General features: G+C 38.1%; 1 protein-coding gene across 1 annotated transcript in view; it reads left to right on the plus strand.

Moving 5' to 3' along the window:
* PLEKHG1 (pleckstrin homology and RhoGEF domain containing G1) overlaps positions 1–26,414 on the plus strand; it is a 136,330-nt gene that overhangs the window by 11,664 nt on the left and 98,252 nt on the right. The window lies entirely within an intron of this gene.

Genomic DNA, 26,414 nt, shown 5'->3' on the forward strand with positions numbered 1-26,414 from the left:
TAGCTCAGAAGGAGAGGTATACTGGTCTTGGGGTCCTCTAGAACAAGCAAACGTAAAGCAATGGCTTAGCAAAATGAAAATAATAAAAAAGTATCCTTATTCAGTTCCCAGTTGATGTTCCACTAAATGTTCTGAAGCTGGCAAGGGTTACACGTTTAGCGAAGGAAATTAGTTCTTTCACTCATTAGATCAGGAATCCTGCATTTTTTAGGCTTCAAACTAGGTTAATAAATTTTGCTAGAAAAAGCTGCACCACAGTTGTATCTAAATAGCTGCTTTTTGTGAAGTGGTAGAAGAAACTGTATTTTCATTTGGCTATCTGTCATCCTTCATTGACCTTGTGAAAATACCTAGATCAGATGCATGTACTGGACAGACCTCAGAAAGTGACGCATGGCTCTGATTTGCCTTAGCGGCTGGAGATGTGTCCTTCTGCGGCTCACCAGGAAAGTGAGCGTTCATTTAGATAGAGGTTTCCAGGTATTAAAGATAATTAAGTTTAAAATGAGTGCTCACAATTTCCAGAAGTAGTATGGCTTGAAGCTTTTGGGGTTTAGAGCCTGGGAGCCCAGCAGCACCTCTCCGCTCTGCCACAGTCCTATGGTGCCACCATGGACAAACAGTCTGGTCTAGGTTTTTAAAGACACATAGGCAGGCACTCACAGAGGTGGTAAGACTCCTAATGGGATTTTCGGAATCACATTAGTGTCTAACTCCTATTCAAAATCTGACCCTTTAGCCTGTTTGAACTGGATTCAGCCCATGCCATGTTTTATTTGGCTACTCTTTAAGGCAGCTGGGCAGGTGGCAGGGAGAGGTGGCTTAGAGGGTACGAGCCGGGGTGAGCGTGGCCCCCGGCTGAGCTGCATGCACAGCTGTGCTCCTGTTTATCCTTCCTCCACCTCCATAATGTCTACGCTCCTTTCTGCAGAATGCCAGAGGTTCAACAGAGGAGAGGAAAACCGACCTCACTTTGCCTAAGCGAACGGTGATTTATTTGGTGAGTGCTCTACCAGGTAAATTTATTTTATTGTTATTATTATTTTAACTTTTTGAAAGTAAGAAGTGACGTTTGTAGTGCCTCTGGCTGAGGTGATTACCGTTGGTGTCCAGTGAAGGTACCTGAAGTTAACCACGAGACTGTTAGCACGCAGATCGGTGGTAGGCCGCTGGCCTGTGTGGGCCTGCAGCGTTGGCTAGCCAAGATGGTGGCTTTTCTTGATGTGCACGCTAGCGGGGTTTTCTGCTAATTAAGCTGAAGTTTTGGGGCACCTAAGCAGTTACAGGAGGTTAAGTCCTCCGGTTTAACACTTGTTTCTGTAACTGAAGTTCTGCTAAAGATCTGTAGCTGAAGTTTTTCTTGGTTGCTTGAGTCCATCCTTTTGGAGGTAGAAGTGCTGCTGTCACGGAGAAACAGTGGTCTCTCCATGGGGCTGGGGAGATCTGGGACTTCTGTTCTCCTGAGATTTCCTATGTTTCTCTATGTCATTTTGAAAAGAAACTGATCTTTCGTAGTTTATTTTTTATTTTTTTTAGGGGGTTAATCTTGTTTATGTGCTTTTGCTACTCAAGTCTTGGAGGACCTGGGGAACTTGAGAGCATAGGAAAAGCAGATTTAGGTGCTATGGAAACGTTACTTGATTGTAATAACTGATTTCACTCATTTGATTATCTGAAACAAATTGACGTTCCAGAAATCTTCACAATAAGGCTGGCAGGACACTCCATAGAAAATATTAAATAAGAAGAGGGCTTTAAGCAGGGTCCCTTTCTCCCTTCTTTCCTCCTCAGTCCTGGTGCCAACCCAAAGGAGTCTTTTCTTCTCTCTGAAGAAAATAGACATTCAGTGATGGGCTTTGTGGGTAACAGCATGGACACTGCTATTTGGAAAAACTCAGTCACTTACAAATAACCTCATTCACTCCTTCCAGTGCTAATGCTGCAATCAGTGTAGCATGGATTAGTTTAAAATAAAATAAATAATAATATTAAAAAAGTAGTACATTATGTTAATTGCCACTCTGGCTTCTGTGACTTGCAGAAGGAATGCTAATATGCTATATTAGACTGCTAATTAATAATATTGATTATTTTACCCTACTCATAGTGGGGCTTGTAATGTAATTTTGTAGCATGTATTGATGATCTAATTGCATTAAAAAGTTCTTAAAATTTAAGTGAATGGATCAGATATAAAGTTGCCAATGCTTTGAGATTGCATAGCTTTAATGGATAGAAGCTAGCGGGACTGCGTAGCATTCAGCTGAAGCTTACATCTGACAAACATTAGTGAGCTCTTACTTCCTTTGGATCCAAGGGAGAACCATCTCTGTAAGTAGGAAAACATTTTGCAGGGGCTGAGAGAGGAAAAACCAGAAATTCCTCTTCAGTATTTTCTAAAAATAGCAAGATTTGAATAAGGTTGCATGTTTCAACATGGATTGGAGAAAAATAATTGGCATGACCTAAATTCAATACACTAGTTATGTGTGTTATTTGCTGATAGTTAACTATTATATTTTTTGTCCGTGAATGAGGAGAGGCTGTATATTCCCAGGTTCCACACAAAAAATAAATTTAATTATTTAGCTTGAAATATGTGCAGACCCAAATGTGTGTGAAGCATTTGCTTGGTGACCTTAGAAAGTGAATTACTTGCACAGATTTCCCCCTGTCCCTGATTTCAATTGCATTTCAAATGTGCTGCTTGGCCTTGGTTTTGAGTTGCAGTGATTTTAATATGTTTTCATGATGAACAGAAAAGCTAAACCAGACCGTCAGACTCAAATAACCTCTTTTCTGAAAGCAGAGATAAAACATGGGTTGTGTATGTGTCCTAAGAGGCAGAGGATTTCATAAGATTCCCAGGGATCCATGGCAGACAAGCGTTCACTGTGAAGTGCGTCAGAAAACTGTTGTATCAACAAAACTGTAGTGTGTGTGGAGGTCTCAACTAATGGGATAAAGCATTCAAGGACTAGATGAAGTGCCTTTAATAAGGAATTAATTTCATGGGAAAAAAGAAGAACCCTAAAACGTGAGGAGTGGTGTTCTGTAAAAGAATAGCTTAATGCTTTGGGCAGATACAGCTTTGAGGGACAGATGTTAAATCTGAACCAGATAACCACCAGTAATTTTGCTAAATTTCTTTCACGTGGCAGACTTAAATCTAGAGGCTTTAAGAATATATTCATTCTGAAAAACTTTTGGTGGTGGTGGGTGAAACATTTTATGAAATTTGTTTATATTTTGCCATTATCCTTTTGATCTATATAACAATATTGTCTGTTTTTAATTGCTTCCATGAGTTGGTGTTTATAATACACTAGTCATTCGAAAGAATGAAAATAGACTTCAGCAGCTCTTAAAATAGTACATCTGTTAGAGTAGGAAATGTCAGATCAATATACTTTGTTCTAGCAATTCAGGATGAGTTTTTGCATGCAGCGTGTTTATGCTAAAAGTCACTACACACACAAAAAAAATTCCTCAAGCATCTGTGCATCACTGAATGCTTTGTTTAGGCCATGTCTTTAATGGTATGAGGGCTTGAAAATCTGTGTGGGGGTGGAGAGGAACGATGCATGCCCATGTGTGAGCTTTACTGTAACTCTGTTCTATTTTTGGTATACAATGGAGCAGAGGTGCAGGGCAAAAATAGGGGTTCAGATGCGATGTGAAGGCCTGTAAACGCTTTCCTGTTGTGGGAAGCGCCTACCAGGTTCTTAGAGCAGTTGCATTAGTATCCATGGGAATATTCAGGGTTTAATTTAGCATGCTAGATTAGGGCCTAATACCTTAATTAAGGCTAGCAATTTTTAATACGTTTTCCCCAAACCCTTTGTGGTTGATTATATTATGTCTGTTTCTGACTACAAAGTGCATCTCTAGGGTTTTCTGTTCTTGGCAATTATATGAAAGCTGTCATTCTAGTTCAGAGTGGTGAAGCTGACCAATGAATGTAAACTTTAATAGAAGGATCCACAGCACAGATGTGACTAGACTTCTTAAAAATACTAATCCAAATAACTTATGCCAGTGTTATATTGAAAGTCTAAACACTTAGTACATTTAGACTAATTAAAGAAAGATTTTGTTAATTGATAAAACAGTTTTTCCAGATGCTGCTTAATTCTCTTGTCAGTTCACATGTGTGGGATTTTTCTGCTGTAAAAAAGATTAAATGAATTATGTGCACAAAGTCAGGAATAATATAATTAGGATTTTGTGTAATCTATAGACAAAGCGATTTGTTTTTTAAAACATTTGTATATTAAATTGTTGCATAAAAATTCTTGCCTTTATTTTTAAAAAAATCAAAAAAACCAAGCTCACAAATCCCCATCTTCCCCCCAGGCTCGCTCAGAGCGGTCATTCCTTTCCCGCTGCCATCTCCTATTGTTATGGTCAAATGACCAAGGAAAAGTGTATATTTCCTTTTGTGTCCAGTAGATAGGGGTTCTTAATTGATGACTGCTGCTTTCTTTCTGACAGAAAGGAAATGAATGGGCAGTAATGATTATAGCACATCTGTTGTTTTCTGGTGAGCATCCTGTATAGCAGTGAGATTGTCTTGAAGACTACTATTTTTTATTTTTTATTTTTTTTCCTGTTCAGGACTAGTTAATAGAAGGGGGTATGAGTGACATGTGACCATGTTGTTCCTTCGTCACAGGTGTAGCCAGAGCAGAAAAACAAGTTGCATGCTGGAACAGAATGACCTGTTTATATTGTCCAAATAGGTGTATTTTCTGAAAAAAAAAATCTTGCAAAGATTTCAGGGATGTACTGTGTTTCGATTGCATGATTGAGGTAATGACTCCTGTCTTCATAGTATAGTCACTGGGTTGTAAGTAAAATGTTCCAAAATCATGCTGAAGACTGCTTCCTCTGGCAAAGGAGTAAAACAAAATAGCACTCACGCTGAGGGCCCAAAAGCTGACCCAGTCACACAGCTCTCATTGCAATTTCTAGGATGTAGTTTCTGAGTCTGATACTGTCGACCATCTCCTGTTTGACTATCTTTTGCTTGATGGGTTGTAGCACAAGTCTTGGGAATGCTGAGGAACTCACCGGGGAGCTCTGTGGTGGGCTTCTGCTGCCTTGGAGAGGGGCTGGGGATGGAGCCAGGAGAAGCTCTTTACCTGGCTTGACAGACTGCAGAGAGGGAAATTTTGGGGATGGATGAATGACAGGAAAGGATCTGGCAGGGAAGAAGAAGGGGACTTGAAGGTATGGAAGACAAATATCTGGGGAAATGCTTGGGAGGGGTCAGTAAAGCAGCTGGGTGAAGCAGGTATGGTATGGTAGTGGAGTGTACCACAGCTTGTCCTCTGCATCACACCAGCCAGTTTTTCCGCAACTTATTTTTTCTTTTTGTCTCCTGTATTTTAAAGATGTGAGTGAAAGTGGGATGCACTCTGTGCAAACCCTGAGTCTGCCTTGACAGGCTATCGTTTTGCTCTTTCTTGCTGCACAAAGTGATTGGAAAAACACTTAATTGAAAGAGCTCTGTAAATCTGAGTCCTTACCACTTTGTTGTTCTCTGTTCCTTCCTTTTTCTTTTATCGTGTTTAATTGCAGCATTTCTTGTAAGCAAGGTGCCAGTACTCAGCTTTTGCGCAGACTAAATATTTTGGTGCTTAAAGTGATGGGTAATGCTTGTGTTGAGTTTGGATGAAGCTGTTAACATTGAAAGTCAACACTGGGTAGTGCTACCCTCTTTCTTGGGGGTTTCTGATGTATGTTGGATAAAATTGGGATTTTTTTTTCAGCCCTTATCTTGTCACTTGCCATCTCAAGAGCTGTTGTCCCTGTCCTCTTAAGAGAGAGTCCCCATCACTTAATAAAGGAGGTGTTGAGATGTACAACGTTGTATCCATAAGGTACTGTTTAGCTGGAAGCTTACAGCCTTCATTAAGCTAAAGAGGTTTTTCAAATGACAGTTATACAATGGCCATAAAGATGAGAAAAGTAAGCAAGAATATACTGTGCTGTAGGTCAACATCAACATAGCTAAATACAAAATTCATGATACCATAAATGAATCGTGCTGCAATTTATGCCCCAGTGATACATATGCCTTTATGGTGTTGGCAAAATGGGTGTCAAAACTGTGGCCCTTCCTTTGATCTGATTTCTACCCCCACTCTAACTTTGCAGACAGTGCGGAGTAATCAATTGTGTAATTATCCAGCATAGATAAGGTTAAACTTCTGTCATTGCTGCTTTTCCCTGATCAGATCAGATTTCAGAAAATGGAAAACCAGGTGCCATAAAAACAATTCTAAACTAGGTGCGTTTTTTCCCTTCTTTCTAGTGGTAAAGCTGCTCTTTTTTTTTTTTTTTCTTCTTCTTTTTTCCTTTTCTTTTCATTTTTTTTTTTCAGTAGGTTTTTCTAAAGGTAATTAAAGAAACTAAATAATCTTTTTTCTTTCTGAGTGAGATACACAGAGACCCTGTTCATGCCTCCAAAGCCTTTTAAATGTTTAGCCTGTCCCCATAGGATTTCAGACTTATCTTGCATCTGTTGGCAAGCATTATGTTGTAGTTAAATACTAGTCATGGCACCAGCCAAGTAATACAGGAAAACCCCACCAAATCAGTTGAAAACTATTTGCTCAAGTCTTTGTAAGTTCCATTTCATGGATCTCTTAATGCATTATGGTGGGTTTTAAGAAAGATAGTAAATTGTTAATTTGAGATTTTTGCAATTCTAAGCACAACATTGATGTATTATTCTGCATTTCTTGACTCATGAGAAACACTTGAATATTTGTGTGACAATGTATTCCAGTTGCTAAAATGTTTTTATTATGGAATTCAGCCTTTGGGAATAGATATGAGTTCTTTCATCCTGAGCTAAAGATGCAATATATGACTTAGAGCAGGACTGTAGGTTGTTTTACAAAAGTTTCAGACATCTCTGAGTATTGATGCATTGATGACTATACACACAAACCAAAATCCTATTAAAATGTCTGTTGAGGCAGACATTCATTAAAGCATAATACACAGCAACTCAGTAAAAGAAACTTCAACAAGAACTTCAACCTCTAAAAGAAAGATTAGCTACTGCTTTTATCAGCATGGTCATCGCTTTGAAGATACTAAACATCTGGTTTCCTTCTGGGAGAATTATGTTCTGTCCACTTGACCCTTCGTAAAAGTAAATATTTTTATTAGTTACGTTATGTAGGAATCTGAAAAAATATTTAATACATGAGAAAAAACACCTTTGCATACTTAGCTTCAGTTGCATAAGTACGGTATATCAAATGCTGTTCTGTTCTCAATTAATGAATTTCTTTTGTAATTAAAAAATTATACCAGTATGGAATTTGGTATGAGACATAACTAAGATTTTCCTTATTTTCTTTGTTTTCCTTTTTAAAAGATTTTTCTTTTTTTCCTCTCACTTCCTTGTCACCTCCCAAGAGTGTGTTTGTTACCCTTAAAGACATTTCAGCCCTAACTGCTTTCCTTCAGCCATAGCTTTAAACTGTACTTCAGGGGTAAACCTAGCTTGGATTGTATTTGTTTACTACATATTCAAATGTGTGAAGTTACTTAGTAAGGATAGTTGTATACTTTGTATTTGAGTATCACAGTCTTCTGTGATCAAATGGAGGTTAAAGATTATTGGAGATATAGCTTCTAATCCTGTTTTCAAGGTAGAATAGAAAAGACCTGAAAATCATAATTGTTATATTTGTTTATTCCTTGTGGAAGTAGATTACTTGGGAAAAATACCCTGCATACATACAGGTTTAAACACTAATGTTGCTTGGTTTGTGCCAGCGTGAAGGTCACTGGGTATCTTTTAAAATACATGATGTAGTCTTTTCAGTAAGGGAAGGCATCGGACTCTATGAAATGTCACACTTGAGAATGATTTTAAAAGTGAAGCCAGTTAGGAATTTTTCAGCTAAAAATATTTTGTTGGAAAATAGCAATTTATTGAAAACAGTATTTCGCACAGACAGTTTTCAATTAAACTTCAGTAAGAGAAGTTCTTGAGATACAGGACTGTAAGAAAATGTCATTCAGTTACATGGAAACATAATTTTAAACTGAAGTGAATACAGTCTCTCTGGAAATTTCTGTCTTTTTTTAATTATTATTTTCATTTGGATTACAATCTTTCAATGACCTCTACCTCTTCCCCACAAAGAACATGGATATATTCAAAATTCTACTTTTCATTTTTCCATAAACTGGAAAGATAGCTTGCTAGCTGCTTCTAGTGTACTGATGTTCATTTTTGCAAATTGTCATTATGGAAGAGATTCTTCTGTTGTTTCAATGCGAACAGTCTGACAAATGTCAGACATGATGTGACTCAAGTCATGATGATTCCTTCTATTCCTTTGTTACTCATTTGACATGTATTAGAACTCTCACTGATGACGTATCAATGAATTTAAGACCTTCTCCAACTTCTTACAAATTTGATGTGTCCTGTTTATTATGGTTATTATTATTAATATTGGTCTAAACAGTGTTGCTCATGTAATAAGCACTATAACTGCCTGTATCTTTATTGAACGCCCCAATGTTGAGTGTTTATTAATCTTTAGAGTGAAACCTTTCAAAAGACTGTGCCACTTAGTTGCAGAGTAGAGAGCTTTTGATAAGTGTGTTGCAGGATAATTGAAGACACTTGTGCCAAATCTGTCTAGAATCTGATCTAAACCAAAAATACAGTTTTCTGTGTTTATTTTGGGAAATAGGTTCATGGTTTTAAAGTTTTCCTCATATACCAATATTTATGAGAAATGACAATGAAGTGGATTTTAAACAGCACATTATAATTTAAAATGTTATTGTCTCTCTGAAGCACATCTGGTACCACAAGATCTAAAGCTATTAATTTGGCCAGGACAATGAGTTCTTTATGAATTGGGTCTGGCCCATTGAAATGAGTTTGCTCCTGAATTAATGATGGTGGAGGATGGGGAGTTTGGAGTAATGACCATCTGCTGGGTTGTTAATGTCCAGCAGACTTTGAGATGCAGTGACGGCTGTGGTAACACACTTGTGCTAACCTTAATATCTATTATTGGTATGATTAGAACAAAGGAATAAAAAGCTGGATGGACCTGTAAAATTCAGGTAATTTGTGTGTGTGTGTGTGAGAGAGGACTGTCTTCCAGGGGTGGAAGCTTACTGCTTATCCACTGGAGTGAGGGTACTCAGCGCAGAAAAAATAATAATAATAATAAAATATATATAAAATCCCTACCAACCAAGCTTACCATTCAGTGTTATTTTCTGTTTTCAAGTTATTCTCCATACCTGAGAAAAGCTTGATTTGACTCCTCCACGATCTAGGAGAGATGAGGGGCAAAAATTCAAACTCTTTTCACTTCGGGGACTGGAGGAGCCCTGCACAAGTGCCATTGTGCTGCATCTGCTATGGTGCAGCAGGGCATGTGTGACAATCAGAAGAGTCCCTAGCTCTTTGTCCCTGTTGTTACTCATTCCACATACCTAGGTTAAAGCCCAGGATGTAATTTAAATGCCTGAAGCCGTAATTCTCATGAACTCATTTTGCAGCTTTTCAACACTGACAGTGGCATACATTTCTTGATGTTGTCAAATAACATTTTGCTTTATCTGTACACTTATCAGCCATAAGGTTATAGATAATTGAGCAAATTTTGTAGTGTAAATAATTGTATAAATGAGGGAGTTATTCCTTCCCTGCTTGCTTGCATATTGGTCTTTAAGGTGAGTGACACAAGCCTGCTGCATGCTTGCTGGAAAAGAGATTGGTAGCCGGGGGGTTTCCTTAAAATGGATTGGCAATACTGATAGAAAAATGCATACTTCATTCTGTGTATGTGGAAAGCATAATATAAATATACATTTATTTATAAATAGGCATAATACAAATATTTTAATATCTGTATAGTATTGTACTTCCTGCCATTGATCTTTATCACTAAAAGTAAACAAATTGTTTTGCCTTGATGGTTCTTATATGTTAATCTAGGACTGCAAAATTGTACTTCCAAAGATGCTGTTCATGGTAGATGTCTTGAAGATGCCAATGTTCATGGTGTTTTGATATGATAGGATGAATTAAAGGGTGGAAGACTTCCAAAGTGTATTTCATACTGTATATAAGTGTTAGTGCTTAATTAATGATATTTGGATGTTGGGTTTTCATTGCAGCCTACAATAGCAGGCTCACAGTTAGGAATAAGCAGACTTCCTGGCACAGAGGAAAAGTAGGATGTAGAACACTGCCTGATAACCAGGCACAGGGGAAGCTGTGTGCCATCTCCTTGAGTTCTGAATCTGTAGGGCATTTTAGTGTTCTTCCCAATACCTTTTTTTTTTCCATTTATTTCATTTGAAAGGTTGAAAACCTCTATTTCTCTTGGTATAGTCTTATAATCTTGCCAAATGAGCAGTCTGCTGCATCAGTTAAAGTAGATCTTTGATAGAGTCCTTAAAGGGTGGAAAAAAGAGCAAAGCTGCAGTAACAGCCCACAAAACATATGTGTTGTTGAAATGGACTTTATTATCTATTTCAGTTTTAATACATGGTTAGATTGTAAAAGGAGGACTTATGTTTTTGTAATTACTTCTCTGAAAAGTGAAGCAGTTCACTTCCTTAGAGGAATATGCTGAATCTTCAGCTTCAGAGATTTGAAGCTGGTAGTTTCAGGTAATCCAGTTTAAATAATTTTTATAACAAAAAAATTAAACAAATAGTGGGTTTGTGTGTAAATTTTGCCAACAGCTGACTTTGGAAAAAGACAAAATTATTCTAGACACATTATAAAAGTTATGTTAATTCAACCCTCCAGGGCTTAGGTAATCCCAGCCTTGTTCCTTGGGTTGGTTTGTTTGCTTTGGTCCCCATCTCCACCCTCCCCCATCTATTTTACAAATAAAGCCAAATAATAAGAATAACTTGACAGAAGCACCACACAGACATGTATTTTAAAATAGACCAAACTTTTCTTATGTTGAGGTGTAAGACTCTAAAGACTCAAAAATAACAGTTAATGTTGAAGTTTGGTAGTTACTTCAACCTACGCTATAGTTATTTTCATTCAGTGTCTTGGGTTCCTATTTTCCACATATTAGGGTCAATATTAAAATGGCTAACCAGTTTTGAAAAATTTGGCCTTTGTTTTGAAATAATTATGATTCATTGCAGCTTCTTCCCAAACTTTAATGGCTTTTGCTTAAACTGTGCTAGAGTTGGATTCAGAAAGAAAACCCTAAACCCTTCAAACCACAAAAAAATCCCTTCCATTAAGGATCTGCTTTATATTTCATGCTGGCATTAGCCTGCTAGTGTCATGAGGATGCCCAAACATCGGACTTGTGTCTGGAACAGTAAGAGGACTTTTCTTGCTACAGGAGAGCTGGGCAACCCCCTCTGAACTCTCCTTGTGGGACAACTCTCACTCCAACATAGCTGAAGGAGGTATCTACCAGTTGTTGGGCTACACGGGAGCTGAGATGTTGCAGAGAAAGGTGGCCACAGGTACAGAGACAGAAGACACTGCTGCTTTTTGGAAAGTTTGTATCTGATCCATTGTAAAGGTCGGGACTGAAAGGTAGAAGTGAACCCTGCCCACTGGCAGTGGCATATGCATAATAGAAGAGTAGTTTTGTTGAATGTAATTATACTTTCTGCTCTCCAGAGAGCATGGTTGTCTTTTTTTATCTCACCTCCCCCAGCCTGTTCGGCTTTCTATACCGGTGTATGGCTCTCCATTCAGAGTTCTTTGAATCTTTGGAGTTTGTAATGGAATTAAATTAAGAGAAAAGTGCTCAAAACTACATTTCAGGAAAGTTTGTGAGCATAGGTGGCCTGAGAGAGGAGTCCTATGAGGTTACATCTGTATTAAATTCAGATGGGCTGAAGAATGTTGCCAGGCCTGGAAGAAGGTGGTCTGTGATGGTCGTGTTTGCTGGTATGATTTGTGGAAATTACAGCTAGCCTTCTTCCCAGACAGTTTCCAGGCATAGCTCAGTCCCCAGTCCAGTACAGCCATCACTCCTGAGAGATGGTTTTTATGCACCCTATTTTGGAGACTAAGGTGGTTCATTAGCAAAGATGTGGCCTATTCGGTCCCAGCTTGCTTTTGTACCCAGAGGCGCTTTTTGGGTGCATCTGATGCATTAATTTAAGAATAGCCTTCATGTTTCCAATGACGAAATTCTGCAACATGAGCTCAGCCCTTATTCAACATCAGAGAATCTGCAGGTTGGTCCAGCGATCTTGTGTGTGTCTTCACTGTCTGGAAAATCAAGGATCACTTTATTTCATGTGAGCCCATCTTCTCCTCAGTCGGCATGGCATTTCTCTGCTGTGCAGACTTTTTAGTCCCTCACTTGCATAAGCTTGCTCTGCAGAGCTGCTATTATTTATTTTAATGTGATTTTTGGATCTTTTGTTTTGTAGGGATAAATGGAGGAGCTAGGAACCAAGGAAAAGTTAGTTGTTTATTTTTGGGTTTTTTTTTTAATAAAGAAAAAAGAAGAATTTGGAACTGGCTTGGCACTTGCTAAATTGACATGCCCTGGTGGGTCAGCACACAGTGGCAACCGTTGGGCAAAAAGTGATAGCGGCTTGATGATACCCCCAGGAATACAACACAGGCTGTGGAGACAGACGGGGTGGGAGAGAGATGGAGTAACTGTCATCAAATCTAAAGGGAGCAAATGCTTTTTCCTCCACCTACTCCTCTTGCCTAAATGCAGTAAGGCTTGGAGGGCTGCAGAGTCTTATTTGTTGGTGAGATAGAGGGGTTTCCTGCTCTTTTTGGTAATATACACAGCCCTTTGTCCGCATATGAAATACAGCAGGGACTCTTTTTTTTTTTTTTTTTTTTCTTTTTTTCTCTCTCTTCACCTCCCCCCCCCCCCCCCCCCCCCCCCCCCCCCCGTTGCTCTGCTGAATAGTCTGACATCATCCCAGAGCTGAGGCAGGGCCAGGTGGTGTCCTCGCCTAGCCCTGCCTCTCACCGGATTCAGCTGGAACTTGCTGTCGTTAGTATGCGCCCTGAGTGCCCAAGTTCCTCGGAGTACAAAATGTGGGCTAGGCAGCAAGAATGGAGGAACTGGGATTTTTATGTACCAGGGGTGGAATTATGTAACTTGAAACAGCATTACTGGAATACCTCTGTGTTTTTTGGTTCAGTACATCCATACTTAATAATTGAATAAACCATTAAGGTTTATAAATGCTTAGTTGTGTGTCTTGGCAGAGCTTTAGGTTTGTTCCCCAATTGCTGAACTTGGGAGGCTGTTTTGCAGAAAGTTCACTTAAGTTATTTCTTCCCTTAAGAGTGGAAGAAAAGGAACTTTCATCTGAATTCATCAGGCTTAGCTCTAAGAATTCAAAAGGCTTTGGAAACTGGCTGAAGCTCTTGGTACTGACTTGAGTAATATCCCCTTGAATATTTGCTTTAGTCAAGACTATTCAGAAATCCCCCTCCCACCTGGGTCTTATTTGTGTTAATTTCCAGTACTAGATCAAATGGCCAACAAAATACAAAGCTTTGCCTCTTAAAAATAGGTTCTTCAGGAGTTGTCAGATATAACCCCGATGCCCTGATTTTACGTTCTGTGTTTATATAAATGGAAGTAACTGGAAGGATGTACCCATCTCTATTGTACTGCAGAGATGTATTGCATTGCCAGTGGGAAAACACTGTCAATCATGAATTTTAGTTGTGTTTGGAACCACAGTGTTGATATACGTGTTATAAAAATGAAGGAAGTGTGTCTGATGGTTTCTTATTGCTGTAAGATTTCATCTACAGTTTTGCTGTAGAATTTCATGTACAGTGATTTGTGGAGTTGTCTTATTTGTACCCTCCACACTTCTAATGCAGTGCATAGTATTTACATGTCCTTTGAAACTTATTTCCATAATTTGGGGAATTATATTGATTGTTTTCAATTAAGGAGAACTGAATTCCTTAATGTAGCTGTTTGCTGGTTTTCATAACCAGCAAATAAAAAAAATAAAATGAAATAAATTTTCAGAATTTCTTCTTTTTTTCAGGATAGAAATTAAATACTTGATTACCCTTTGTGCTGACTTCTAGTGGTGTAGTACTAGACCATGTGTACTTGAAGTACACATGGGATCAGTCTTTCACTCCAGTAAAATTATACTTGGTGGGAATAGATAGGAAGAGACACATCCCTATAAAGGATAACAGTAATTCTGGCATCTCAGCTAGAGCAGGGAAAGCTGACTGCTGAATGCATGATTTGTTTCCGATTCTCTGCTAACTATGTAGAAGGAGAAAAAGCTTCACTGTTCAGTGTGGTTAAAATGGAGAATTAAGAAAGGTGACCTTCATCACTGGTCCAAGAGGGTGGAGAAGGTGGAGAGAGGAGAATTTGGACTCCTTTCCTATGTGAAAAGTGTCAGTATAGAAGTGTTGTGATCTTAACACCTTCTAAAACTGTAGGGTAAAGTTAATGGAAACCCTTTATTGACTACCCCTTACTAACCTGTATTTGAACATGATGTTTCTTAATGATCACTGTCCTTGAAATAATTTTCAGTCTGAAGCACTAAATGATTTGTGGTGATTTTTATTCTGTCTTATTGAAAGCTACAAACAAACATGCAGTTCACCAAAGAAGGGTCTCTCTTAGCACAAGCTGAGAATTGCTAGAGTTGTTTCAAGAATCTTACAAATCTCAAAAAGACTCTCAACAATTACATACTTTTCTATAAGATGTCCATGAGGTGTCAGATGACTATTATTTTAGTACAAAATAGTTATTTCTTGGTTTCTGTGTTTGAAAACTAAGTTATTTGCTTTGTTTTCTAAGAAGGTGAATGAAATCCTGTCAAATGCACAGACTCAGACTATGCAGCTGTTGAGAATTACTTACAAACAACTGATTTGTTCAAACCATGTCTTTTAGACTAATGTAGAAAGGAGAAAAACATACAGCTGAAGGAGATCACCTTTCCAACTATAACATTTGTAAATGATGTTATTTTTTCCCCATGTGTGATTGGTGGTTTGTTTTTTTCCCTGAATGGACCTAGTGTTCTCATCTGGGGCCAGTGAAGGTCTGCATTTGGCGATGCAGTGTTTAGTAATAAATCCAACTTTTCTAAGAAAGCATGTTGGAGATAAGCTCCGTTATGACATTAGAGGGAGCTTCCCTGTCTAGAGAATGCTGCATCTTAACACAAAAGAGATGTTTATTCAGCAGTTTGTCAGCTGCTTCTGTCCAAATGGTTGAGTTTCCTCTGGAAATTGTGGCAGGTTAGGGATTGTTGCTGTGTGTGGTTTCTTTTTTACCAGTTTTAGTCTCCCAGGTTCTCTACTTGTGTTGATCATAGGTTGATGAAATAATTTCCTTTCTAGTCATCATTAAATATTCTATATACTTTGTAGTGAATATATATATGCATGTATTTATATTTATGTGTGTATATACAAAACCCGCGGTTTGCTAGAGATTAAGCAGGAGTGTTATTTGATACTATGTATTTTCCCTATCCTCTGCAGTATGCACATGTATTTCAATGCCACAAAAGCAGATAGAACTAAGCTTGCCAGTCACAGAACTCTGCTGAACTGGCGACACATTATTCAAAGCTAATGTACAGCAAGAGGGCCCTGGTTTCTCCATCACAACTAGCCAAAGCATTCTGTAGGTAACTGCATACTTTGGCTCTAGAAAATACATTGTTTGCAAGCCACGCTTCAACGATTGCACTCTGGAGTGTCTTGATAAATAGTGGAGCATATTTACAGAAAACATCCCTGTCTGAGTTATGAAGCCATTCATTTGGGCAAACTGCAAGTGAACGTGCACAGCACTGTCAGTTTGTCTAATTTCCTCTTTTTCTCCGTGTGTACAGTGTGTATATAAATACATATACGTGTACACAGATGTACGTATCCTCAAAGCAGAGAGAAGGAAAAACTGGAGGACTGTGAAGCGGTCCTGCAGTCAGCTGCCTGAGCCGGGCCTGGGGGGCAGCCAGGCTCCACATCTGGGCAACTGGAACATGTCAGGGCTCAGAAAGCTTTGACCATTGATACATTGAGACATTGATACAGCTATTTGCTGTGTTGTTGCCTAATGTTATATACTCTGTGATGAAAACAAAATCCCAGGAATTTTCATTAATCACACTTTACTGTAGTCAAAAAGTTACATGGGCTTTTTTCTGATGTCTGTGGGGGAAAATTGTGTTTCACAGAGCAACGTTGTTATGCATGGCTGTACTTTGGCTAGCTGTTCAAACGACAATTTCTGGGAAAGCTAACTGAGTATTACTTGTCTAATAAACATAAAGCTATGTCTAAACCTCTCATTTCAGCAGTAATACTGTGCTCAGGCAATTACAGTTGAAGGAAACACACAAATTAAGTTTGTAGAAGCCCTTCTCCTGATGGTGAATCTGTGCCCATTCCTTTCCTTGCAAAATGTGACATAATCACCGTAAAAGTAGCGAAGGATTCACATGTAAAGTGATAATTATCCGTTATCCTGGTTTTAAGTAGGCTTCCCCTTCATGAACAAGCCTCAGCAGTGCCAAACCAAACATTCCTTTGCATCTTTTCTTCCCTTCCCCTCCCCAGCTCTCCAAAAGAGTTTACAATAGAGAGGAAGAATATCTTTCTCTCTTGTGTACTTGGAATTAACATTGTTTAGGAAAATTTTTAACAAAGTAAATGAACCTTCTGGACAGCACTGACATTTTGTCTTTCATCAGTATGATCTTCTGGAAGTTCTGTGGGTTTTTTCTATAGCAAGGTCTGAAGTTATTTCCCTGAAAATAACGTATTACATATGTTACATTACAAACATATTACAAGGTTTTATAGAAGAGTTAAAACAGTCTAATTGGAGTTGATGCATACTAATTGCTCTGTTGTTAGCAAGACTGGAAGAAAAATAGCAGTGCTTTGAAAAACTTGCACATGAGAGAAAAAACTTGCAATTTTGATTTGGTGCAGAGCAGCATTTTGTGTTTCTCTTTTCTTTTTTCTTCTCTTTTTTAGGGAGCTTTCGGAAACATGTATTTAAGTGGAGAGAAGAAATATCCCTAAACCAGCTGACTTTGCAATGGACTTGTCTGTATTTATACTCTTAAAAAAGCATTGGGCTGTTTTGTTGTCTTAGAGTATTTGCTTTTGGATGCACCTTATCTCCTTGTCAAGCTGTCCACGAATGTGGTTTCAAGGTTTGAATATACTGGCTATGTGAATCTAGGAAGATGTCATTCTGTCTCCATGCCCTGACTCTGGCCCTACACAAAGTTGAAATACATACAAATTTTGTTCATCCCATAGATATCAGCTTTTTTACTGACCTTAAAATATCAAGAGTATCTCTGTAAGAGGGCCATAAAGCCTTCATTTAAAACAAAACAAACCCCAGAAAAACCTTCGTTATTATCATAGTGTGATTTCAGGAGGGACTACCCTATGTAATATACGCAGCCTGGCGTCCTAACTAAGTGGATGGCAAGGTGGTTTCCCTTTTTCTATAAAGTGTGGTGGTGTTAGTGCACTTTAGCTGGGTGTCAAGAAGTTTCCCATAACAGAAATAGAAATGTGAAAAGGTAAGTGTCAGAAGGTAAAATCCTTGCAGACATGGTAGGTATGTTTCTCCCATAGTAACAAAATTCTTCAGATATAATGGAATCCATTGGTATGTTATCCATCACTGTGGTATTTATTCAACACATAGGACTGAATTCAAATTCATTTAAGACATTGCATACTATAATTTATTTTCAATGTTATTTGTCTTGTTTGCTGTGATTGGATTCTTTGTGCTTTAACAACAGCTTTGCTGCCTCACAGCCTGTTTTGGTTTCATTTCCTCCACTACTTGATCCTGTAGTGAAATGATGAATTTGCACAAGTCGTCTTTTCCAAGACAGTGTGTAGAGATATCCTAAGCACGGGCATCAAGTAAAAAGAGAAGTAGCTCTTTAAGTGCTACCACACATCTGTAACAGAAAAGCAATTTGGAGGAGATACCAAGCAGGTATCAGGGGCTCTTTACTATATATCCCAGACACAAGTCTGGAGGGGTTTTTTTGTTTTCTTTATTCTTTTCTGTCTATCAGAGAAACGGGATTACAAAACAACTGCTAGGATGCTAGATGGGTTATTGCCCTTTCGGGGTTGTTTTTTAATAGTTGTTGGGGTTTTTAATGTTCGAGAGGGGCATGCAGCAGCAGCAGCCCTGGCCCTTAATCAGGAATCTAAAGCTGCAGCTGCTGAGCACCAGAGACTTGAATGTGGAAAAGACTAAAGAGAGACACTTTGTGTGTGTGTGCATCTGTGTAATTGTTTTAGCCAAATCAGCATCTCCCCTAGTTGTAGCAAAGTTCAGAGCTTTGAAAAGGAATTTTAGTAATTCTGAGATCAACACTGCTGAAATATTTTCCTCTTCAGTTTCCTTTCCTTAACCATGTGCACTATAAAGCAACTTTTGTTATTGTTGAAGTTTCACAGGTTCATATCTAGGTGTGGAAGGTTTGTTTTTTTGTAAAAAATTTTTAAACCAGAATTTTTGTCCGAGTAGTGAGGTTTCTGCTATATACCTCACTAGAATTAAATCTATTGGAAACTGAGACCTAATGCATCTGCAGTGCATGCTTTCATGAGAAAAGTTGCAAGAAAAGCATTTATTTTTTTAACAAGTCAAGACACCCACCTGGAGTATGTTGGAGAGGTGAATGGTGGGCAAGGCAGAAAGAAATGCAGCTGTAGAACTAATGGCTAGAGGCTGTATTTAGCTGTAACTCCCTTAGGTGACATGATAAAGTAATTGTGTATGTTCTTACAGTATTGGAGAATTTGTTAGGGAAAAAGTCATGTAGTCTGTTCTGGCAACTGTCACAGTCTAGGCTATGGGTTTGACTGTTCTTGCAATGTGAAGACTTGTACCCTAAAATCCTTTAGTCTCTTTAGTGCTGTAGCTGGTGTACGTGCCTTTTTGTGCTATTTCAGCACTTGGTATGTGCATTACTGAAGAGTCACAATTTAGTGGTACTGCAAATAAACTCTTCTAGTAAAGAAAATGTTGAACTGTGTGCTCTTGTCTCTGGTGAGACATTTTTCTTTTTAAATGGGTTTGTTTCAAATTCAGTTTTCTTTATGTGGCCCTAATTAGCACTTAACAGTAGAACTAGTGTTATCTAAAAAATGAAATCAGAAAACAATGTAATGGTAGTTCATTTAAACTATTTAATCTTAGTCTTTTTAAATTTCAATAATGAAACCTATACTGTTGGTTGTTTTTTGCAGAATAACCAGTCATAATGCATTACAAGTTGTTATTGCTTAAATTGCTTAGAAAATAGTCCATGTAGAATACATTGCTTGGTTGTTGAGTAGATTTCTTTGAGTAATGGCAGCAGTATTTTGTGATACGATAGCTATCCTTGGCAGTTATGACTTGCTGCTGCTGCACTCATACAGTCTGTGCTGGGACTTACCTCAAAGTCCCTAATCATCTTGGGACTGACCTATTTATCCTGCTCTTGCTTGGTTTTTGTTAGAGTGGATGTCAGACATGTCCTGTGCTGAGCCACCTGATCCAAGTCTGTCTATTTTCTTAAGCTTAGATTCAAAAGAAAATGTCCAAAGTGACAGTCCTACTGTAAGTGAAACATGATCTTTTGATGGATTTTTTGTTTGTTTGTTTATTTGTGTGGGTTTTCTTAAACTTTTGTGAAGACCTGTAAGGGCTGATGAGATTAATTGCACTGTACAAAGGCATGAGAGAAGCAATATATGTGTGTCTAACTTGAAAAATGTCCAGTGCTTTAGCAAAACCCAGTGGTTTATTCTGATGAAAGGAAGTTTTGAAATCAGCAAAATGGTGGCATATAGTGGCTTAGCCGTCAGGCTATTCAAACCGATCTCCAAACTTGAGCAGTAAGCATGCCTATTCAGATATCTGAAAATTAGAAGGATTCATTACACTTCTTTGGCATGATGACCAGAAGGGAGAGACAGTTTCTGCTACAAGCATTTGGTTTTGTCCACAAGTTGCAGGCTGTGTGGCATGATAAGGATGAGCTGATGCTACCTGTAGGGGCTTTACTGGAACAAGTGGCTTTGTACCTCAGAAACGCATCATTGTGGGCAAGTGCTGTCATGATTTCCTACCACCACAGGGGAGGCATTGGTTTGTTTTCTGTCAGCTTTCTGTAGTACAGTGTGATTATGTGCAATGTATGGCTGATCTCCTGCCAAGTTGCATGTATAAAATAGGACACTTTCAATGCTACTCATTAACAGTTCATTTTTACAGGAAGAAAAATAACAGTGGTTAATTATACTTAGTAATTTCAGTGCTGATCGTATGAAATTACTTTGAGTTTGAAAGCTATTGCTTCCGCCAAGCTGAGAAAGTGCCATGATCAACACAGAGCTAATGCATCAGAAGTAAATGCATTTCACCAATTAAAACTAACATCTTTGTGCTTCGGCTTTGAAATTATGCTTCACGAGGGTATTTGGGGAGTGTCAGTCAAGATGTTGATCCCTCTTCCTCCTCCCAGAAGACCCTGTGGGGTAGGTTTCCTCTTTGTTTCACTTGGCATTGTAGCAGCACATGTTAAGTGAGGAGGCTTGCAGCATGGTTGGACGCTGACCAAATGTTTAGTACATCTCATCTTTTCAAGAAGTTCATTCTATACAAAGTTTGAAGGAGAAGACTGCATGTCACGTTCTCTCCTAGACCTCATATCCTGTGTTACTCTAAAAAATATGCTGTCTTGACTCCCAGACTGAAACACAGTGATTAGCTGCTGAACTTGATCTTTTAGTGGGTTTGGAAAACCATGACCAAAGCCTTGGGATAGCACTGGGAAAGGATTCAGAGCTATTGGCGAGGCTGGAAGAAGGAGAAGATGTATGCATAGCACTTAACCACAGTGGAGCCAGACAGCTCATTCCTTATAATGGAACATTTGTGATGTTTTTCACATTCAGAGTGAATTACACTGAAACAGAATGCAAGTGACAAAGGGATTCTGTGATTGGGTCTTTGCTTAGCAGGAGGGCATTAGGTTTTTTGGATTGCAGCCGCAATATGGACGATTAGCTCCAGAAACTAGGCAGAGGATGCTGTAGATTTATGCTGTTTTGAAGAATGGGGCAGGAGAGAATGTGATGTTACTATGACTTTCATCAGTGGGGCAAACAATGTGCAAAGGAGGTTTTGCTCTTTCTTGTCAACGTAGATCAGTTGGTCTTGTCTGGACCAGTTCACCTCCTGGTGCAGTCATCTTAAGTGTCACTGTTACTGGCCTTTGTGAAAAAAAGAAGGTGCAAGGGTGACCTGGTTGAGAAAAATCACCAAAATGTGTAGCAGCTTACTAAAAAAAACCCCAAAACCACCAACAAAACCCCCCAAACTTGGAATGTTTCGGTATATGTTGATGTGCAGAGGGAAAAAAGGCTGGGAGATTTTTGTGGAACTTTGAAGGAGAGGACTGTTGGAGAAGGGGAGCAGTAACTCATACCTACATCCAGAGCTCTGCTGGAAGGGAATGAAAGAAGCATTAGAATTCTGTGCAGTTTTGAAGGAATAAATATTAACTTGAAATAAACTCTAATCTTAAACAGGTACTGCTATGTTACTTTAGAAGGGTTGAGGGGTGGTGGTGAATAGGAGCAGCAGTGAGGCTTGATGGCATGTCGTGGTTTGTGTCCTCATAACTTCTGTTCTCTCTGTCCATGTTATTTAGAGTTTCTTTCAATGTCACTTCTTGGTTCATGTGAAAGAATTGTGTTACTGTTAGCATATAAACTTGCTTTTATGGTTTATGTGACCTGAGATCAAAGCTATTCTCATGGGGTTCAGAGCAGCAATGCATCTGCTCCAGAAGGGATTTTGTAGGCAAACAAATGGCAAAACCTAAATCCAGGACAGATGTCCTTGTTCCCTAACAAAGATACATGCAGTATTTAACAGCCAAATGTCAAGTTCTGGTCGTGTTAATGTGGGTGGGAATTTTGCCATAGCCTTCCTTGGAGTCTGGAGTTTGTCTTGCAACTTGAGACTTTCTGAGTGCTGGCTTTGGCGTCCTGTGAGTGGTTCTGCAGTCAGGAACACAGCATCCAGTACCATTCACCTGAGAAGCACAGCACTCTGACCAGGCTATGTGTGGGCACCTAAGTCTCCTTGTGTTTACAAAATAGTTCACATCAAAAAAACCCCTACTAACATCCTTGTTTGTCCCATCCAGTCTTAATTTTTTTTTTTTTAACTACAGCAGGAAGAACTCATTCAAATGCTGTTTAAAAATAAACCAGTAAATGGCTTTACTGTTAACAGCACAGCGTGTAAAATGGAACTTCAGGGCTTCAGTTGTTTTACATTTGTTGAGCTGTATTCATAAAGTATTGACTGTTTAATCTGTAAAAGGCTGCATTAAAAAATATAATAAAGTATTTTTAAATGAACATTTATGGTGATTGTGAATAAAGTGTCTTCCGTGGAATCTTATGTTCATGCTCATTGTGCCTCTGGAAGATGGGAAAGAAATGCAGTGTCGAAGGCACTGAGTTTGAAAAGTTTTTGAAGAAATCCAACCAGCTTCCTTGAATATGATCACTTCCAGCTATTTGGAACAGATGTAGACTAGGGGCCAGGGATTTGACACACATGAGGACATTCAGGTAAGATTTTGGTTAGTGATGATCATTGTTCAACATAAATACATAGTTGGACTCCATAGTTACAATTGCAAACAGTCCTATGATGAACAATAGTTTCTTTCAAGCTGCTTGATGCTTTTTTAGAGTACCATGATAAATTGCTGAGAGAACAAAACCGGAACATAAGTCTTCTCTCAAATGAAAATTTTTCCATGAAACTTTAAAATTGAAAATTGCGATACTTCAATTAATAGCTATTTTGAATAATTGGAAACCTTTAATTTTTTTTAGCATAGTACAGTTAATTTAAGAGATAAGGACTATATGTGTCTGTGAAATGCAGGTAATCCATATTTTTCCTAAGCATGCTTTTATTAAAGTAGTCTTTAGTCACTGACATTCTCTAAGTTTGAATGTTTTCCAATGAATTCAGCTATAGCATGCTATCAGTTTTAGATTCTCTGTTTAAAGGAACTGAGATCTTACTTTTTTTCATAATGTTAAAGCTGATCTGCAAATTTTAGAATCTCAGGATTTTAAAGGCAAACCCATCTACTAGAAGGAACAACAAATTTCTTGAACTAGGACCTCCCAGTATGCCTGTTTGGGTGGCCCTGGCTGATTATGGCCTGTGAAAATGCACGGTCATACATCTGAATGTTTTTGGTTACTGTTAAAGAATTTTGGTTAATTAAGAAATGTAAACAGTATGGCTGTATTTATTCATAAATTATGAAGGCATATGTATTTCAAGTTCTCTTACTGGGATGTTCTGTGAAAAAGTGCTCAGAGGTGTAAGCAATAGGTAGCAGCTTTGAGTGGTGAATTCAGAAATACCAAGTACCCCATGGACTGCTAGAATAGCTGAGGCAAAGATGCAGAGACCATTAAAGCTATATCAATACTTACATTGCAAGAGTATTTGGAAGGGTCTAACAGGACTTTTTATAAGGTACTGTATATGTTTGATCTTGACAGTATTATTAGTAGTACCCCAAAGTCTGCAACAAGATTGTTTGGATAAGTGGAGATCATTTGTATAGAAAGTGAGCAAGAATTACTGTCTCCTACATCTTACTAGCAAGCTTATACCCCAAATGCTGCTTCTCTGCTGGATTTTATGCGAGTCTTGCTTGGCTTATGGCGGTACTGCAGACAGATATTTACTTTACTAGCCTGATGAACAGTATTTGTCAGAGGTTTCCTTCCTAGATTAAAACTAGGAACTTTAGCATTCCTTTATTTATTCATTTATAAACTTTGACTTCTGTTTTCTGAGTAATTCAAAACTTGATATGTTACAGAAAACAAGAGTGGAGTTCTATAATTTTTTCTTTAAGTCTTTCCTCCTTCCACTAGCTTTGTTATACCTCTCAGAGAACAAAAGGAAAGCAAAATAAATCTTACAAGATTTATTGCAGTTACATGAAAGAAAATCTTGATTACTTGGTGATAGGACTAGGAGTGGTGAAATGGACCTTTTTATCCAAAAATGTGGAATTTTTAAAAGTTTTTTAGTATTTTCTGCAATTTCTAGCAACAGTGTGGAACCGGTTTGCATTAATGAGAAAGAAGGGAGGAAGCATACTTTTTTAGATTTTAAAATAGATGGTTTTTCATGCTTTTTAAAGAAGTCACTTAAAATACTATTCTGTGCCGTGCAACTGGACCTCATTTTTTCAGATGTGATTTGTGAAATTGACAGTGCTGCAAGAAAATGTTGAAGGCTCTACGTGGGTCCTGTCACATTTCCATCTGATTGAACTGTCCTGGTACTATTGATCTCCTGTGCTATTTAGAAAAAGCTAGGAAACAGCAACACATTTCACAGACTGATTCATTACTGAAAACCATAACAGAGTGCAAGTGTTTCTAGACTGTGTTCTGTAGATGTACTTTCTAGGCACAGAGGCTGACTTGCTTCAACTTGTTATAACTATGTTGTCTGCCATGCTGTCACGAACTGTAATGCAGAGCTGCTAAATTGGTAAATCTGTGCAAAACTATTAGTGGGACAGTAGTTTTAAAATTGCCTTGGATTATCCAAATGAGTTTTTGAAACAGAGAGCTCTTGTGGTTGTTGAAAGTCTGAACCTGTTCAATAACTACCCTGGTTTGTGTGCAGTGATTGAATGATCCAGCTTTCAGTTTACCATTCCATTATTAAAAATGCCAAGGTCGTTCAATGCCAGTTTGAGTCCTGCTTGGGTTTGTGCTGGGAATGACAGGTCATGCTCTGTAGAGAGGGATGAGCACAGGTGCTCGGTTAAATTCCAGAGAAGTGACTGTGGGTAGATGTCTTACTTTAAGTGTAATTATTTCTGATACGGAGTTTCAATGACATAAAAGCAGGCTTATCAGTTCTTTAGAAGGTCAAGTAGAAAGAAATGTTGGCCTACTTCAGACAAGGAAAATTAGACTTGCATAAATAAAAATTGGGGCAGGAGGGGCCTTGCTTGTATTTAGCAGTTCTACAAAATGTCAATAAAAAATAACAAATTTCTGAGACTACCAATTTTATGCCATTAATGTGTCAGTACATTACTCAGTGAACATTTTCATGGTGAAGTTTACTTAATTTCTGTGCAACTCCAACCAACCAAAACCAGAAAACAAATCTGTGGATATCCATATTTTATTATTTTAAAACATGTAGTTCCCTGAATTTCTGAAACAAAATGATTTACCTAAAACGTAGAATTTACAGAAAACATTTTCTTGGATTCTGAAATTAATCACAGAAGTAAATATTGTATTTCTTGATATGATTTCTTGGTTCAAAGGCACTGTGTGATTAACTAGTTCTTAACTACTTTCCAGTCATCCAATGATTTACTAGTAATTTCATTTATAAACTGCTGCAATGATCATAGACAATATGTAGTGCATCATTGAATGCAGAGGGTTGGACAGGAGCTTGCCAAGTTTTAGAGTTAGTTGGTGTGTGTATTCTAGACAACTGTTTCGCGATGACAAGTATGGATAATTAAATTTGAATAATCTGTCTGAAGAACAAATTTATTTTTTTAAATGTCTTCTAGAGAGTAGGCTTCTGTTTTACAGCAAATTTATACAGGATTTTGGAGACCATTAAATATTTATAGTTGTTTAAATCCTCTTTTGAGGGCACACTTATTTATTTAGTTTGTGACACAGTACAGCTGTGGTTTACGAACTCATGTGCACAGACCTTCAGGTGGATAAGCGCTATCACTATTAATTTTAGGTTGTTGAGAGAATATTTTTGGCTAGTATCAAATCTCCAGTGTGCATAACATTGTACAGATGAAATGTCTATGTTAAGGACAAAGTGATTCCTAAGACCTGGTTGATTTTTATCCCGAGTACTGGAGATGAATAGGCTGATGTAGCAAATCATATGTACAAGAGTTTCCATCAACTAAATAATTAGTTTGTACCCTAGGATATGCTAGTGGATTGTAGCCTCAGATCTGTATAACATTTCTAAGCCCGTTACATATACGTGAATTAAATATGTCAAATATACTCGCCCCAGATAGCATACCTGAAATACTTTCTGTGACTTAAACTGCTTAAGAAATCCTACGTGTTTTGTATAGTTTGGTTTTAATGTAAAACCAAGCCCTTTATTGGATGTTAAGGCTGAAATGTTTTCATTCTGGGTCTGGTAATAGGATTCAAAACAAGCCATATGAATTTGACAAGATTTTGTGGATTTTATGAATTTGAGAGGAATTTAAGGTGAGGGAGCCATTTATTTTGTGTTCGGTCTCTGTTCTG

The sequence above is a fragment of the Falco naumanni genome, chromosome 6 (assembly GCF_017639655.2).
Source record: "Falco naumanni isolate bFalNau1 chromosome 6, bFalNau1.pat, whole genome shotgun sequence".
NCBI lineage: Eukaryota > Metazoa > Chordata > Aves > Falconiformes > Falconidae > Falco > Falco naumanni.